The following is a 15,446-nucleotide window of genomic DNA, read 5'->3' on the forward strand; positions in this document are numbered from 1 at the left end:
CAATTCTCCCAATACCTTCATCTCAGACTTCTGGCCTCCAGAACTGTGAGACAATAAATTCCGTTATTCTAAGCCTCCAGGTTTTTGATACTCTGTTATAGCAGCCCTAGGAAACTAATATAGTAATAAGATACCATATTGGAATGGCTTATTTGTGGCTTCACTAAAGCAGGAGTTCATCCTATAGAATGGGAAAACTATCAGCATTGAACTAGTGTATCAAGCTATGTCCCCAATAGCTAAAATATACAAGTCTAGAAGCCAAGAAATGGAAAAAGAATTGGCTCTTCTCACTATCACTACAAATAATCCACATGGTCTTCCCTTTCCTTCTACCTTAGGCTCTACTGGGTAAAGTGGGGAGTGGGGAACACTAATCCTAGTGACACATAAGGGTTCCACAAAACCTGATGCTATAACTCGTCTCTTTGTTTTCCTTATGTGGGTGGACCAGCAGGAAAAGAAAAGAGTTATAATACTGGTAAGGTTAGTCAATCCTGATTATCATGAGAAACTAGACTTGCTGCTACATAAAGGGACATGGAAGAATATGGAACTCAGGGCATCCACTGGGGTACCTCCATATGCTTTTATGTCTAGTGAAAACAGTGAGCAAGCAAATGCAGCCGTCACAGCCCAACAAAGGAAAGGCGACCCAAGGCCAGACCCTCTGGGATGAAATTCTGGGATTCCCCCATCAGGCAAATAAATTATTAATAGATCAGATAATGCTGATCAAGGATAGGGAAATCGAGAGTGGGTGGTGGATGAGACAACTGACAAATGTCATTTGGAGCTTGGGACCAGTTGTAATAGCAGGGACCACAGCTCATTCCATTAACTCTCTGTACAAAGTCTTTTTTAGATATTATGGCCACTATATAGGGACAAATAGATCTGAACAGGGTAAGAGGTGGACTAACAATTACCTTCATGTCACCTACTTGGCCCATTTCTGATTTCAGCCACAGATGTGCTAGGCAATTTTTGTGGGCACAGACTCTTTCCAGCTCAAGTGCAAGTCACTGGTTTCTTGGTGTGTCTCTACTCCAGAGCTTTCTCAGAAGATAAAGGAGCCTGCTCAGCCAGCACACAACCATGGCCTGGAAATGTGGAGACAGTTACAGCTTCCAGGGGCAATTCTCAACCAATGGGATCAGAAGCCAGTGAACAAATGCCCCAGTGTTCCATCTTTCACTTGGGCAATTCCGAGAGATCCAAAAGAATCAAACCCCAGGTACTTACTGCTACAAATGGTGACATTGCATCCTTATACTTTTCCTTCTTCCCTGTCTCACTCTCCCTGACCCCACCCCTCTACCATTTTGCTTCCTGGAATCATCACCCAAATAAACTATGTCCACCAAATCTATCTTAGTCTCTGCTTCTGAAAGAACCCAAAGTAAATGGAAGGTGCCATACACTTGATGTATTCTTTTTGACCAGTGAAAAATCTATCTTGGTCCTCCAAATATTGCAAAAACTTACATTATGTAGATGGAACCTCAGTGACCTTACCTGTGAAATTAAAAGTGTAATCATAATGGGATTTGCCTGTTACTGGTAATTTAAGAGGGGGCTCTGGTAGATAATGATCATGCTTTCATGCTGGTTTTGCACATTTCTAGACTTCTTTTGATGATAAAACAATGAATTTAACACACTCTTTGGAGCAATAATTAATTTTCAAAGCTTGACATTAGGATATTCTGAGTCATTTTAGAGAAGAAAGGCTTGGAAAAAACATTAAATATTCAACATATTGCCATAATTTAAATAAAGTCAATTACAAATAGATAAATATTCAACATCTTGGTACATTTTAAAGAAATTGATCACAAACCATATGACTACTACTCAGTGATATGAACTGAAGCCCAAGAAAAAGGACCTTACACTTTTAAAAAGCTTTTTCTATTCCTACCACTAGGTGATTCTCTATACCTAAAAAAGTCTTTGAAAGTAACCGATTTTGTCCCACACACTCTGACTCACTGCATTCTCTGTCTTCCTCTGTCTTTTCCCTCAGTGTATCTAATGTGTTTGCTCACACTTTCTTTAGAATAACATTTGGTTGTTTAAAGTAAGAAAAAAAAAGAAAAAAAGGCTCATAATCCTACAGCTTAAATAATCTTTCATATTAACAAAATCATACAATAACACACAATATGAAATTCCAGATATTCAAAAAAGATATAAAAGATGAGTTTGGGAAACTAGAATGAACACTGAACATCCACTAGTCTAGATCCTCATTTTGCAGCTGAAGTCAGCAAGATTGAGATACAGTCAATGCTTGAACAACACAGTGGTGGGGGGAGGGAGTGGTTAAGGGTGCCAAACCCACCCTGTGCAAAACTTTTGACTCCCCAAAAACTTAACTACTAATAGCCTACTGTGGACTGGAAGCCTTACCAATAACATAGGCAGCTGATTAGCACATATTTTGTATGTTATGTGTATTATATACTGTATTCACACAGTAATAAAATGAGCTAGAGAAAAAAATGTTGGCTGGGCGCGGTGGCTCACACCTGTAATCCCTGCACTTTGGGAGGCTGAGGTGGGTGGATCATGAGGTCAGGAGATCAAGACCATCCTGGCCAACATGGTGAAACCCTGTCTGTACTAAAAGTACAATAATTAGTTGACAGTGGTGGCATGTGCCTGTAATCCCAGCTACTCAGGAGGCTGAGGCAGGAGAATTGCTTGAACCCAGGAGACAGAGATTGCAGTGAGCTGAGATAGCGCTACTGCACTCCAGCCTGGCGACAGAGCAAGACTCCATCTCAAAAAAAAAATTGTTATTAGGAAAATCATAAAGAAGAGAAAATACACTTATAGTACTGCACTGTATTTATCAATATCATAAGTTTACAAGATGAATCATCTGTCTGAAATGGTGGACAACTGCAGCTGCCAACCTCAATCTACAGACTGTGCAATTCAACTTTTATATCAAGCAATTCAGCTTTTTCTTGTAATGTCATGACCTTCTCTGCTTCCTGGGAGTACTACCAGTATCACTAGCAGCACTTTGTATGGGTTCCATGGTGTTATTCAAAGTTTACAATATTACACTAAACATGATGAAAAATACACAACAACCACGAAAGGTAACTTTTTATTGTGATATGAAATTTACTAGAGATGAACTGCTCCCGTGGAGATGAATAGCCTCACACAGCATTTTAAGTTGATACAACACTTGAGCTCAATGCAATAGCAACAGAAGGTGGTTGTGAAATTATCACAGTAGTACAGTATGTACTACAGTTAATTTTATGCAGTTATGATTTAATACTGCATTTTTACATTGGTTTACATTTCTCTCGACTGAATGGTACCATGCACAGTCTGTGTTCGTAGGCGTAAGTTTTAATACATTTTAACTTTTTATAATAAATTTGGGCATATTTTATGGTAGTAAATGATAAAATAGACTAGTAGCTACATATACGTTATGCATTTGTAACATATCTTTTTCTTAATGTTTTGATATTTTTAAAATATGTGGTTTCTCTGCAAGTTTTTTCAAGCTGTCAAAAATCTCCAAAATTTTTTTCAATATGTTTATTGAAAAAAAAACCCTCATATAAATGGACCTACACCATTCAAACCCACGTTGTTCAAGGGTCAACTTTATTTCTAAAAATTAACACAAGTTAATCAGGGAAGAAAAGCAAATTTAAAAACTTTGAAAAGAGAAAACATCATCATTCTGGAATCAATTACTTCCCAGAAATTTAAAGCACATTCTTATAACTCTTGCAATAGTCATTTTTACGAAGGAACTAAAATAATTTATATATTTTTAAAATCTCGGTAGCTCCTTAGGAAAAATGCTTATCTAATGCTTATTTCTTCCAAAGTGTGAAAATCAATGTATGTTACATTTTCCCTTTCTTGGTTGGAAGCTTGATCCTCAAGAAAAGTGGCTTTTACGAGCCCAAGTTTCCAAAAAGACAATGTTACAGCCAAAATAAACCTCGCGACTTGCAAGACAAGTTTGCTCAAGGAGCAAGTTTTTATCATCGTGTGACTAAGTTAAGGATCAATTTGTCTCTATCTCATTTTCAATAATAGTTTTGACCCAGGTGTTAGATTAACCATGGGCTAAGGTGCATGATTCTCCTGACCTCTATGATCACGTGTCTTCACATCTTGGAATGAAAGTGAAGGAATTCCCTAAATCAGGAATACAGCTTTAGTGCCCCTAAGAATAACATGGAAAATTTTTTTTTTAATGTTTAATTTGAGGCCATACCTAGGTATTGGGGTAGATTACAGAAATCCATTTTATGAATGAAGCAGGCATCTGTGTGGTCAACAGATAACATATACATATTTCCTGGTTGACTTCTATTTCCTGGCACCTCTCTGGTTTAACATGTGTCCCAGAGTTATTGCTGTTGTTGCTTTAACAAAAGATTATTATTATTAGCTGCGTTAAAATAAGCCAGGACTGGTTTAGTGGATAACTTTGAAATAGGAGGTAGGACTCGACTCTGGAGGCAGGGCTCAGACACCTGACCTAATTGAGGACTAGTTAAAACAGGGATGGGGTGGAAACACCTTTCCATATAAGACATGCCCACCAGTGTGCCATGTCAGTTTACCATTGCCATGGCAACACCCAGAAGTTACCACCCTTTTTCTAGGAATTTCTGCGTTAATCACCTCTTAGTTTGCATGTAAATTAAAGTGGGTATAAATTTGACTTCAGAACTGCCCTCAGCTACTACTCTCAGCACACTGCCTGTGGAGCAGCCCTGCTCTGCAGGAGCAGTCACAGAGCTGCAGGACTGCTGGAGCTGTAACTCCGCCACTTCAATACCTACCGCTGGCTTGCCCTTGAATTCCATCCTGGCTGAACCCCAATTTGGGGATCATCTGCCCTGCATCAACTTTGTACTTCCATATTGTAGCATAGTCTTCCCTAGTAGTGTGTGAGATACATGTGCCGTAAACAGAGTTCAACACTTAACAAGTGGTTAAGTCTGAGCTATGAGTGATAACTTCTTTCATCTTTCTTAAACCTTTCTTAAGGCACAGGTAACTAACTCCTCCATTTTAAGGATAGCGGCATATCTCATGCTGGCTTGAAAAAACAAAGTGTGGTTGCATACGGTGACTTAGGACAACTAACTTTTCATCCCAAAGGATGTGGGAGAAATATTTGTTGCTGCTGTCCCTGGCACCCATCTGGTGTATGAGTCAGTTGTGCCTTGGCCCCAGGTGGGGCCTGCAAGATGATTAAGGCACAAGGCTGCCAATCTGCCAGACAGTGGGGTCAGTGTGAAATGTGGGAAATTAGAAACGTGGTGAATGTGAAATACATGCAGGAAGTGGAGGCTAAGCATGCCTACCATAAAGCTTACACAAAGTAGTGTGAGCAATCCTGCTAAAATGGTTTTGGCATATACTAGATAGGGTAAATCTACAACTATTTATTTACCCTATCATTTGGTAACACTTTTCAAAAATGTTGTGATGAACTCTCTCAGCAACAAAGAGCTCAAAAAACAAAACAAAGCAAAAAAGGCATGTTTAATGAAATTTCAAATGCAGATTTCTCATTTCTAAATAAAGTTGACGATGAAATATAACGTGCATAAAATATTTGCCAACATTTACCAGCCTCCTTGGGGCCTATAGTAATGAAAATTAGAAGACATAAATATGTTAAGGAGGCCCCAGAATTTACTTCAAACCTTAGCTGTTATTTTAAGCTTTTCTTCGACAGGCATGAAATATGAAGCAATAGCTGCTAATATATTTGGTTTAATTAACAGAACTCTGCAAACAGCTCATGATTTCTGTTTATGTGTCACCAGCTGCTTCAAATTAAAATTTAATTAATTCCAATAATTGTTCAATATTTTCATGAAATTCAGTGACTCAAAGCTTTTGAAAGTTCATCTGACTTTATTGTGTCTGCTATTGCAAATTCAGTGACAAAATTTGTGAGGATCATATAAATACAAATTCTGGTGATGCACACATTATATTTATTGTCTATTAGTTTATTGATAAATAAGAAATCTATAAAGCAGAAATGTTCTAGAAAGCTTTTAGAGAAACGCTATTATTAAAAACAAAACTTGGAACCAAGCCAGACATGGGAGAGTGTCTGTAGTGCCAGGCGTTCAAGAGGCAGAAGCAGAAGAATTTCTTGAGCCTACAAGTTCGAGTCCAACCTGGACAACATAGTGAGACCCTGTCTCTAAAAACAAAACAAAAACTTGGAAGCAAAGAGATATTAAAATTTATCCTATAAAAGCAAGGGAAGACTTGAGTGAATAAATAAGGAAAGCTTAATCCATTTACAATGTTTAATTTTGAAATTCTATAATTGTGCCTTAGAATATCTACATTTCTGGAATAATCTTTTGATGAAGGTTTTTGTAAAAACAATTTCATAAATTTGTATTCTATGCCAGAATGGAATGAAACTGCAAAAACTAATAATTGTGAAGCATCTATATACAAAATATTTTAAAGTATGGAGACAACTTACTAACAAGTTTTGTCTTATAAAACTATTAGTTAAAGACGTCTACTCAGAATGGAGGCAAACAGGAGGTATCATATCTGGGAAAATACTTATGCTGAAATATTTACACATTTCAAATAAAAAGAATAATATTGAGAATTTCCTTCATTTAGCAGAATTTGTTCTGAGCTTACCATAAGCCTCACCACCTGAAGAAAGAGTAATTTCTCAATTGAAAATATTGTAAGCTAGATGGTAGAGTCAATTGAAAAAGAGTATAACAGGCCAGGTGTGATGGCTCACGCCCATAATCTCAACACTTTGGGAGGTCGGAGTGAGCCGATCACTTGAGTCCAGGAGTTCTAGACCAGCCTGGGCAACATGACAAAACTTTGACTGTACAAAAAATATAAAAATTAGTTGTGTGTGGTGGTGTGCAACTGTAGTACCAGCTACTTGGGAGGCTGAGGCAGGAGGATCACTTGAGCCCAGAAGGTCAAGGCTGCAGTGAGCCGTGATTGTGCCACTGCACTCCAGCCTGGAAGACAGAGTGAGACTCTGTCTCAAAAAAAAAAAGTAGGCGATTTTATGAAGAAAATTAAAACGATAAGACCACATTAAAAAAAAATACACTCTGTAGAAATATCTCAGTAAGAGAGTATTGGCAAAAAACACAGCTATTCAAAGTACTTTATTTAAAGTACATGAATATGGGCCGAGCGCAGTGGCTTACACCTGTAATCCCAGCACTTTGGGAGTCCGAGGCAGACAGATCACCCTAGGTCAGGAGTTTGAGACCAGCCTGGCCAACATGATAAAACCCCATCTCTACTAAAAATACAAAAATTAGCCGGGCATGGTGGCATGTGCCTATAATCCCAGCTACTCAGGAGGCTGAGGCAGGAGAATCGCTTGAACCCGGGAGGCGGAGGTTTCAGTGAGCCGAGATCACACCACTGCACTTCAGCCTGGGCGACAGAGTGAGACTCCATCTCAAAACACACACACACACACACACACACACACACACACACAGAGTACGTGAATATGTACCAACAATTATTCTGTTTGTATTATTTTTAAATTCAGGTAATCAACATAAACGTTTCAAAACTTTAATGTACATGAGTTACATGTTTTTAAGAGAGATTTATATTTTTGAAAAAAAATTTTTTTTTTTTGAGACAGAGGCCCGGTCGGCATGTGGAGAAGGAATGTCACAAGAACTGATCCTCTGAGCTGTAGTTACAGGGAAGGTGCTCCTTACCTTTAGTGTATCACCAAATGAACAGACAGCAACTTTTGTGACTTCCTAATACTCCAGTCCTTACTTCTCAAACCAGAAAAACCCTAGACAAATATCTTGCAACAATTTACTTCTTTCCTCTTTGTCCTCAGGGGAGTCCTGACTCTGGTTTCTTTATCCTCCCAATCCTAAAACTACTTCCTCTTTTGAATAGTAATCTACCTTCTGAGGTAAACTTACCTTATAGTAACTTTATAAGCTTTTATTAGCCACAGGAAAGGTTACACACTGAGGTGTTTTTTTGTTTGTTTGTTTTTTGTTGTTGTTTTTTTTTGAGATGGACTCTCACTTTGTCACCCAGGCTGGAGTGCAGTGGTGAGATCTTGGCTTACTGCAACCTCTGCCTCCCAAGTTCAAGCAATTATCCCACCTCAGCCTCCCAAGTAGCTGGGTTACAAGCGCCTGCCACCATGCTCGGCTAATTTTTTTTTTGTATTTTTAGTACAGGTGGGGTTTTGGTATATTGGCCAGGTTGCTCTCAAAGCCCTGACCTCAAATGATCCGCCTGCCTTGGCCTCCCAAAGTGCTGGGATTACAGGCATGAGCCACCATGCCCAGATGTTTTTGTTTTTGTTTTCAATTCTGTGTTGAAAATAGAAATTTAGGAAATTTTGAGAGTAGATGCAATATTTGATCAGTATCTGGGGCCTGCCTGACTTCACAGGAATCTAGTTCCCACTATATCCATCAAAAAAGCTGAGCAGGGACCAGGTGCGGTGACTCATGCCTGTAATCCCAGCACTTTGGGAGGCTGAGGCAGGCGGATCACCTGAACTCAGGAGTTCGAGACTAGCCTGGGCAACGTGGTGAAACCCTGTCTCTACTAAAAATACAAAAATTAGCCAGGCATGGTGGGGTGCGCCTATAATCCCAGCTCCTCAGGAGGCTGAGGCAGGAGAATTGCTTGAACCCGGGAGGTGGAGATTGCAGTGAGCCAAGATCGTGACACTGCACTTCAGCCTGGGTGACAGAGCGAGACCCTGTCTCAAAAAAAAAAAAAAAAAAAAAGCTAAGCATTGAAAGAACACCTAGTTCAATGCCAGGCACATAGTGAGTTTACAACAAATATATGTGAAATTTGTGAATGAATGAAAGAACTCCCAAATAGTTGAAAATCGTCTAACTGTACACTTTCAGCTATTTGGTAAAAGAAAGTTGTCAGGAAATGAGAAGCAATAAAAAGTTGGTGGATAAACATTTTTCTTTCTGCCTCACACTGTATTAGTCCGTTTTCATGCTGCTGATAAAGACATACCAGAGACTGGGAAGAAAAAGAGGTTTAATTGTACCTACAGTTCCACATGGCTGGGGAGGCCTCAGAATCATGGCCAGAGGTGAAAGGCCCTTCTTACATGGCTGCCACAAGAGAAAATGAGGAAGATGCAGAAGTGGAAACCCCTGATAAAACCATCAGATCTCGTGAGACTTATTCACTACCATGAAAACAGTATAGGGGAAACTGCCCACATGAATCAAATTATCTCCCACTGGGTCCCTCCCACAACACATGGGAATTATGGTAGTACAATTCAAGATAAGATTTGGGTGGGGACACAGAAACAAACCATATCATTCCTCCCCTGGCCCTCCAAATCTCATGTCCTCACATTTCAAAACCAGTCATACCTTCCCAACAGTTTCCTGAAGTCTTAACTCATTTCAGCATTAACCCAAGTCTACAGTTCAGTCTCATCTGAGACAAGGCAAGTCCCTTCCACCTATGAGCCTGTAAAATCAAAAGCAAGCTAGTTACTTCCTAGATACAATGGGGGTGCAGGTATTGGGTAAATATAGCCATTCCAGATGGGAGAAATTGGCCAAAACAAAAGGGTGTACAGTGCCCATGGAAGTCTGAAATCTAGCAGGGCAGTCAAATTTTAAAGTTCCAAAATGATCTCCTTTGACTCCAGGTCTCACATCCAGGTCATGCTGATACAAGAGGTGGGCTCACATGGTCTCTGGGCAGCTCTGCGCCTGTGGCTTTGCAGGGTACAGCCTCCTTCCCAGCTGCTTTCACAGGCTGACATTGAGTATCTGCTGCTTTTCCAGGCACACAGTGCAAGCTGCAGGTGGATCTACCATTCTGGGGTCTGGAGGATGGTAGCCCTCTTCTCACAGCTCCACTAGGTGTGGGGACTCCAATTCCACATTTTCCTTCTGCACTGCCCTAGCAGAGGGTCTCCATGAGAGACCCACCCTTGCAGCAAACTTCTGTCTGGCATCCAGGCATCTCCATACATCTTCTGAAATCTGGATGGAGGTTCCCAAACCCCCATTCTTGACTTTCTGTGCACCCACAGGCTCCACACTATGTGGAAGCTGCCAAGACTTGGGGCTTGCACCCTCTGAAGCCACAGCCTGAGTTCTGTGTTGACCTCTTTCAGCCACAACTGGAGCGGCTGGGATGCAGGGCACCAAGTCCTTAGACTGCACACAGCATGGGGACCCTGGGCCCTGCCCATGAAACCATTTTCTCCTCCTAGACCTCTAGGTCTGTGATGGGAGAGGCTGCCACAAAGGTCTCTGACATGCCCTGGAGACATTTTCCCCATTGTCTTGAGGATTAACATTCAGCTCCTCGTTACTTATGCAAGTATCGGCAGCTAGCTTAAATTTCTCCTCAGGAAATAAGATTTTCTTTTCTATTGCATTGTCAGGCTGCAAATTTTATGAACTTTTATGCTCTGCTTCCCTTTTAAAACTGAATGCCTTGAACGGCACCCAAGTCACATCTTGAATAATTTGCTGCTTAGAAATTTATTCCAGCAGTTACCCTAAATCATCTTTCTCAAGTTCAAAGTTCTGCAAATCTCTAGGTCAGGGGCAAAATGCTGCCAGCCTCTTTGCTAAAACATAACAAGAGTTACCTTTGCTTTAGTTTTCAACAAGTCCCTCATCTCCATCTGAGATCACCTCAGCCTGGATTTCATTGTTCATATCATTATTAGTATTTTTGTCAAAGCCGTTGAACAAATCTCTAGGAAGTTCCTGTCTTCTGAACCCTCCAAACTGCTCCAACCTCTGCCTGTTACCCAGGTCCAAAAATTGCTTCCCACATTTTTGGGTATCTTTTCAGCAACACCCCACTCCTGGTACCAATTTACTGTATTAGTCTGTTCTCACACTGCTGATAAAGACATACCCGAGACTGGGAAAACAAAGAGGTTTAATTGGACTTACAGTTTCATATGGCTGGGAGGCCTCAGAGTCATGACAGGAGGCAAAGGCACTTCTTTCATGGTGGCGGCAAGAGCAAGAGAAAATGAGGAAGATGCAAAAACAGAAACCCCTGATAAAACCATCAGATCTTGTGAGATTTACTCACTACAAGAAAAGTATGGGGGAAACCACCCCATGATTCAAATTATCTCCCACTGGGTCCCTCCCACAATATGTGGGAAATATGAGAGTACAATTCAAGATGAGATTTGGGTGTAGACACAGAGCCAAACTGTATCACCCACCCTAGAGCTCAGTGCACAAGGTGAAATGCAAATGAGCCACAAATAAACTGAGGCAATATTTCTATCTCTTTTGCTTGCTGAAAGTTGGAGAAGGAGGAGCAGCTGAAGGAACCCAGCTTTTCTCTCTTGGCTGGTACTAGAGAGAGAAGGGGTATAAAATTATCCCTATAGTTCCTTCTGGGAGAAATTGCTTCTGAGATTCTAGAACCAGAAAACATTAACACTTCAATATTTTAAAAAACAATGAAGCAACACTTTTCGGATTAGCATGACTGTTTGTTTGTTTGTTTGTTTGTTTTGAGATGGAGTTTCACTCTTGTTGCCCAGGCTGGAGTGCAATGGCACGATCTCAGCTCACCACAACCTCTGCCTCCTGGGCTCAAGCAATTCTCCTGCCTCAGCCTCCCAAGTAGCTGGGATTACAGGCATGTGCCACCACACCCAGCTAACTTTGTATTTTTAGTGGAGATGGGGTTTCTCCATGTTGGTCAGGCTGGTCTCGAACTCCTGACCTCAGGTGATCCACTTTCCTCGGCCTCCCAAAGTGCTGGGATTACAGGCCTGAGTCACCATGCCCAACGACTCTTTAATTACCAGAGAAAAGGTGTTATTTAGTGAAAGTCAAATAAAACAGAATATATATTCAGGATATGTAAAGGTGACCTGTTAGCCATAGCAGTTGAGGAGTGATTTTTTACCTTCTAGATCCGTATGTAGTCTGATAACCAGTAAGTAGCACAGCCTAGAGTGTAGGCATTAAACCAAAGACAGGTCCCAGCACTACAACTTGCTAGCTGTGAGGTGTTGGGCAAATTACTCAACCTCGCTTCACCCTTATCCAGCTAAGGGGGTTGTTCTAAGGATTATGTGAAATAATTTGTGTAAAGCTCTTAGCACCACGCTACATGGTGAGTACACAAAAGATAGTTATTGGTACTTACTCTCCTGCTCTTCTGCATAGGTTGTGTCATCTAATCAACTATGATTTCTGCTGGAAGAATGGAGGCGATTTTTATACCTCATAGCAAGTTCATAAGGTATATTAACCACAGGAAAGGTTATATGGTGAGTTGATTATTGCCTAATTTGATGAGTCAGATTGTTTTCTTTTTTTCACTTCTGTGTTGAAAATAGAAATTTAGGTCAATGTCTTGCTTCGGGCAGAAAAGCATTCTTTTTTGGTTACCTGTCTAAAGTAAGAAAGTAACCACTCTTCATGTCTCACCACCTATCTAGACCCACAGCTGATGTTAACAGATTTCCTTTGGAAACTTGAAGCAGGAGTTTTAGGACAATATCTGTATATGGCCCTTAAACCAGGAAATGTAGATTAAAGTAGAGTTCACAGTCTTATCTCCAAGTGCACCCAAAATGAAAAATTTAAAAACCTAGAACACAGAGATTTTTCAGTTGAAATAATAGACAATTTATGTTTGTGGGCAGTTATACCAGATCAGAGTTCATTACTTCACTCAGCCCATGGTGCAATGTAAAAGAAAGCTTCACAGTGAAAGACACAGTTGATGGGAATCTTGAGGATAGCTAGGAATAGCCAAGGTAGTCTTCCCATTAAAAGGAGCTAATGTAAAGAATTACTCAGTAGGTTTCTAGGTTGCTAATGATCATACAGCCCTCATTAGCAGTAAACAAGCACCTATTTAATCAATCCAAGGTCTTAAGGTATTATGAACTCAAGAAAGGTGAATTGCCTGTTATTTCTACTAAGCAGCATAACTTTAACAAAGCTGATAGATTTTAAATGTTCCCAATCTTCTCTCTGGCTCATGAAACTGGGTGCTGGCTTAATAACCTTAGGCCATAAAGTACTGTAACATGTTGGCTCATGCTGGGTGGCAACAGGTTTGTTTTTCATGATTATGTAATCTGAATTCCTTTTCCAAGAAAGGATTTGAAAATGAGCTATTAAATTGGATTGCCAGCAAGCGTATAGTCGAAATGCACATGTATGTTAACCCTGGTAAGCCCAGACCCTTCCTCTCAAACTGCCACCTCACCACACCCCTCTATAAATTGGTAAACTATAAATCGAGTGTGACCCATGAGAAATGTTATGCAGTAGCTTGTTGAGGTATACATAAAGGCTGAAAATGCCTACTAAGAATTTTTAGAGAGGATATTTAATCTGCTGAGTCTTAAATAGCAACCTAATCAGCCAGGCAATATGGGCAATTTGTACACTAGTACTCATATTAGATTTGCTTTAAAAACTAATATGTGTTAAAATGTTGTGCTAAGGTACAGACTACAGCAACTTCAAAGGCTTGAGGTGCCAGGTAGGTATTTATTGACTAGAATGCTATTTAGAAGAGAGGTTCACATTGTTCTTAACTTCCAAGACAAAAACTTAAAACCACAGCAAGTAACTGCTTGGAGTTTCGCATTCCGTACTCCTGCAACTCACAAGCGAACTTCCTGTTCCTTCTTGGCTGGCAGACGTGAAGGCTAGACGATGATGAATGGTTTGATTCTTGTAGTTGGAGAATCTGCCATGGCTTTCAGCCCTTAAGGCTTTGTGTGCCAGGCCAGGTGTTATTAAAAAAAAAAAAAAAGTTCTGCGCAGAGATTTGGATTTCACTTGATGATAACAGAGCATGGACTGAGGCATTTGGGCAAAGATCATATCTAATAAAGATCCGCACACCCATGTACATCCCAAAAAGGAATGTTTCAGAACACTTGAGAACCAAACCTGGAAACCTTTAAACATTACCTGGAATCTTGTTAGTAGGTTTCAAGAACTAAGAAAAAATAAGAAGAATGGAGGGTGGGGAGAGGAAGAGAAAGAGGAAGAAAAGGAAGAAGATGGCAAGATTCTTGGGCCAACATGTTTTTCTTTTTCGTGGGGGAAATGGCAGAGTTTTTCCAAGTGAGAAGATAATTCTGTGCTTTCCTTTGCAGCTTGTATACATGGACATATGTTTTTTATGAGCTGAAAGTTAAATGCTAGGATTTCCTTCATTGCCTTCACCAGCTAGTGCTATATTAAATGGATCTTAGGTCAGAACCTACTAGAAACTGTGGGTGAGGGGGATAGGTTGTAATGCCAGCAGTGTGTGTGTGTGTGTGTGTGTGTGTGTGTGTGTGAGAGAGAGAGAGAGAGAGAGAGAGAGAGAGAGAGAAACAGGAAGAGAGGGAGGTAGAATTCCAGAACTGGTCTTTGTCTGGAGTAGCTATGAGTCTGCTTTGAAATTTAAGTGGAAAACAAGTTGAGAGAATACTAGAACAGTAGTTATTCAAATAGCAGGCTCAAATTAATTGCTTAGGAAAAACAGTTCACGTTTTCTTTTCTGCCCCATCACTTCAGCAGTTTTAAAGATCTTATGGTGAAAGGACAGAATCTTGAAATTAGGTAATGGGGATAGGGCAGGTGGAGGGACAGGAGGAGCTGAATTTTAACTCAGCTGAATTGGGGACTAATTTCCTTGGCAGTTCAAAAGTTCTTAACGAAGGCTTTCTGCCAGAAAGAACCAGCGCAGGCCACTACCCAGGCACGCTGAGGCCTGTTCCTGCCCCTCTTTCAGAGAAGAGGAGGCTTATAGCTGTCTCCTCTGAGGCAGCCCCTCCCTTGGGGAGGGCATTCCCTACCTGAACCTTCTGACCCTTCCCCAGTTCTCCATCACCACCACTGTGCTCATCCTGACTTTTATGCCTTCTTTCAAACGCTGCTTGGAATTCTCTTTCCCCACCTCTCTTGAACCCAGCCCTTCACCTCCTTCCAGGCCCAGCCCAGGTCCTCTAAAAAGCCTCAACTCACATGGCAGTCTCCTCTCTGTAAGCCAACATCAAGTTACTACAGTTTTCACTATTTCTGGTAGAAGCTTTGGGCTAGCTGGTCAACTAGAGACAAAGGCCTTTTCTTTCCTGGCTTTAGTTTTTTCTTTAAAAAAAATCATAATTTTATGATCTCTCTGCCTGACTTTTATCATTGTTTACCTGCAGAATCTAACTGATGGACTTTTCACAGCTGTTGCGTCCAGGCAATATGTTATTTCAACTTCTCAATCTGTTGCACGTCAACCTAGGCCCATATTTGGTTTTTACTGAAGTTCTCTGACATTAGAATTTAAAAGCAATCCAAAAGAATGGAAGCTATTTCTCTGACCAGGACAAGACAAACCAAGGAAGAAATCAGTGCATCGAGGGCATATGATGCTACTTA

At 40.6% G+C, this 15,446-nt stretch overlaps 1 long non-coding RNA gene across 2 annotated transcripts in view; it reads left to right on the top strand.

Annotated features, from left to right (window-relative positions):
• The window catches only part of LOC106634153 (uncharacterized), a 29,766-nt gene extending 15,661 nt beyond the window's left edge, over positions 1-14,105 (top strand). Inside the window, exons 3-4 of one of the 2 annotated variants that reach the window (XR_010110093.1) lie at positions 1,054-1,237; positions 12,228-14,105. This is a non-coding gene — a long non-coding RNA (uncharacterized LOC106634153). Of the gene's footprint in view, positions 1-1,053; positions 1,457-12,227 lie in introns of those variants that run through there. The other variant, XR_001337519.5, reaches the window with a different exon arrangement.
• The last annotated feature ends 1,341 nt before the right edge of the window (positions 14,106-15,446 follow it).

This window comes from Pan paniscus, chromosome 1 (assembly GCF_029289425.2).
Source record: "Pan paniscus chromosome 1, NHGRI_mPanPan1-v2.0_pri, whole genome shotgun sequence".
NCBI classification, from domain to species: domain Eukaryota; kingdom Metazoa; phylum Chordata; class Mammalia; order Primates; family Hominidae; genus Pan; species Pan paniscus.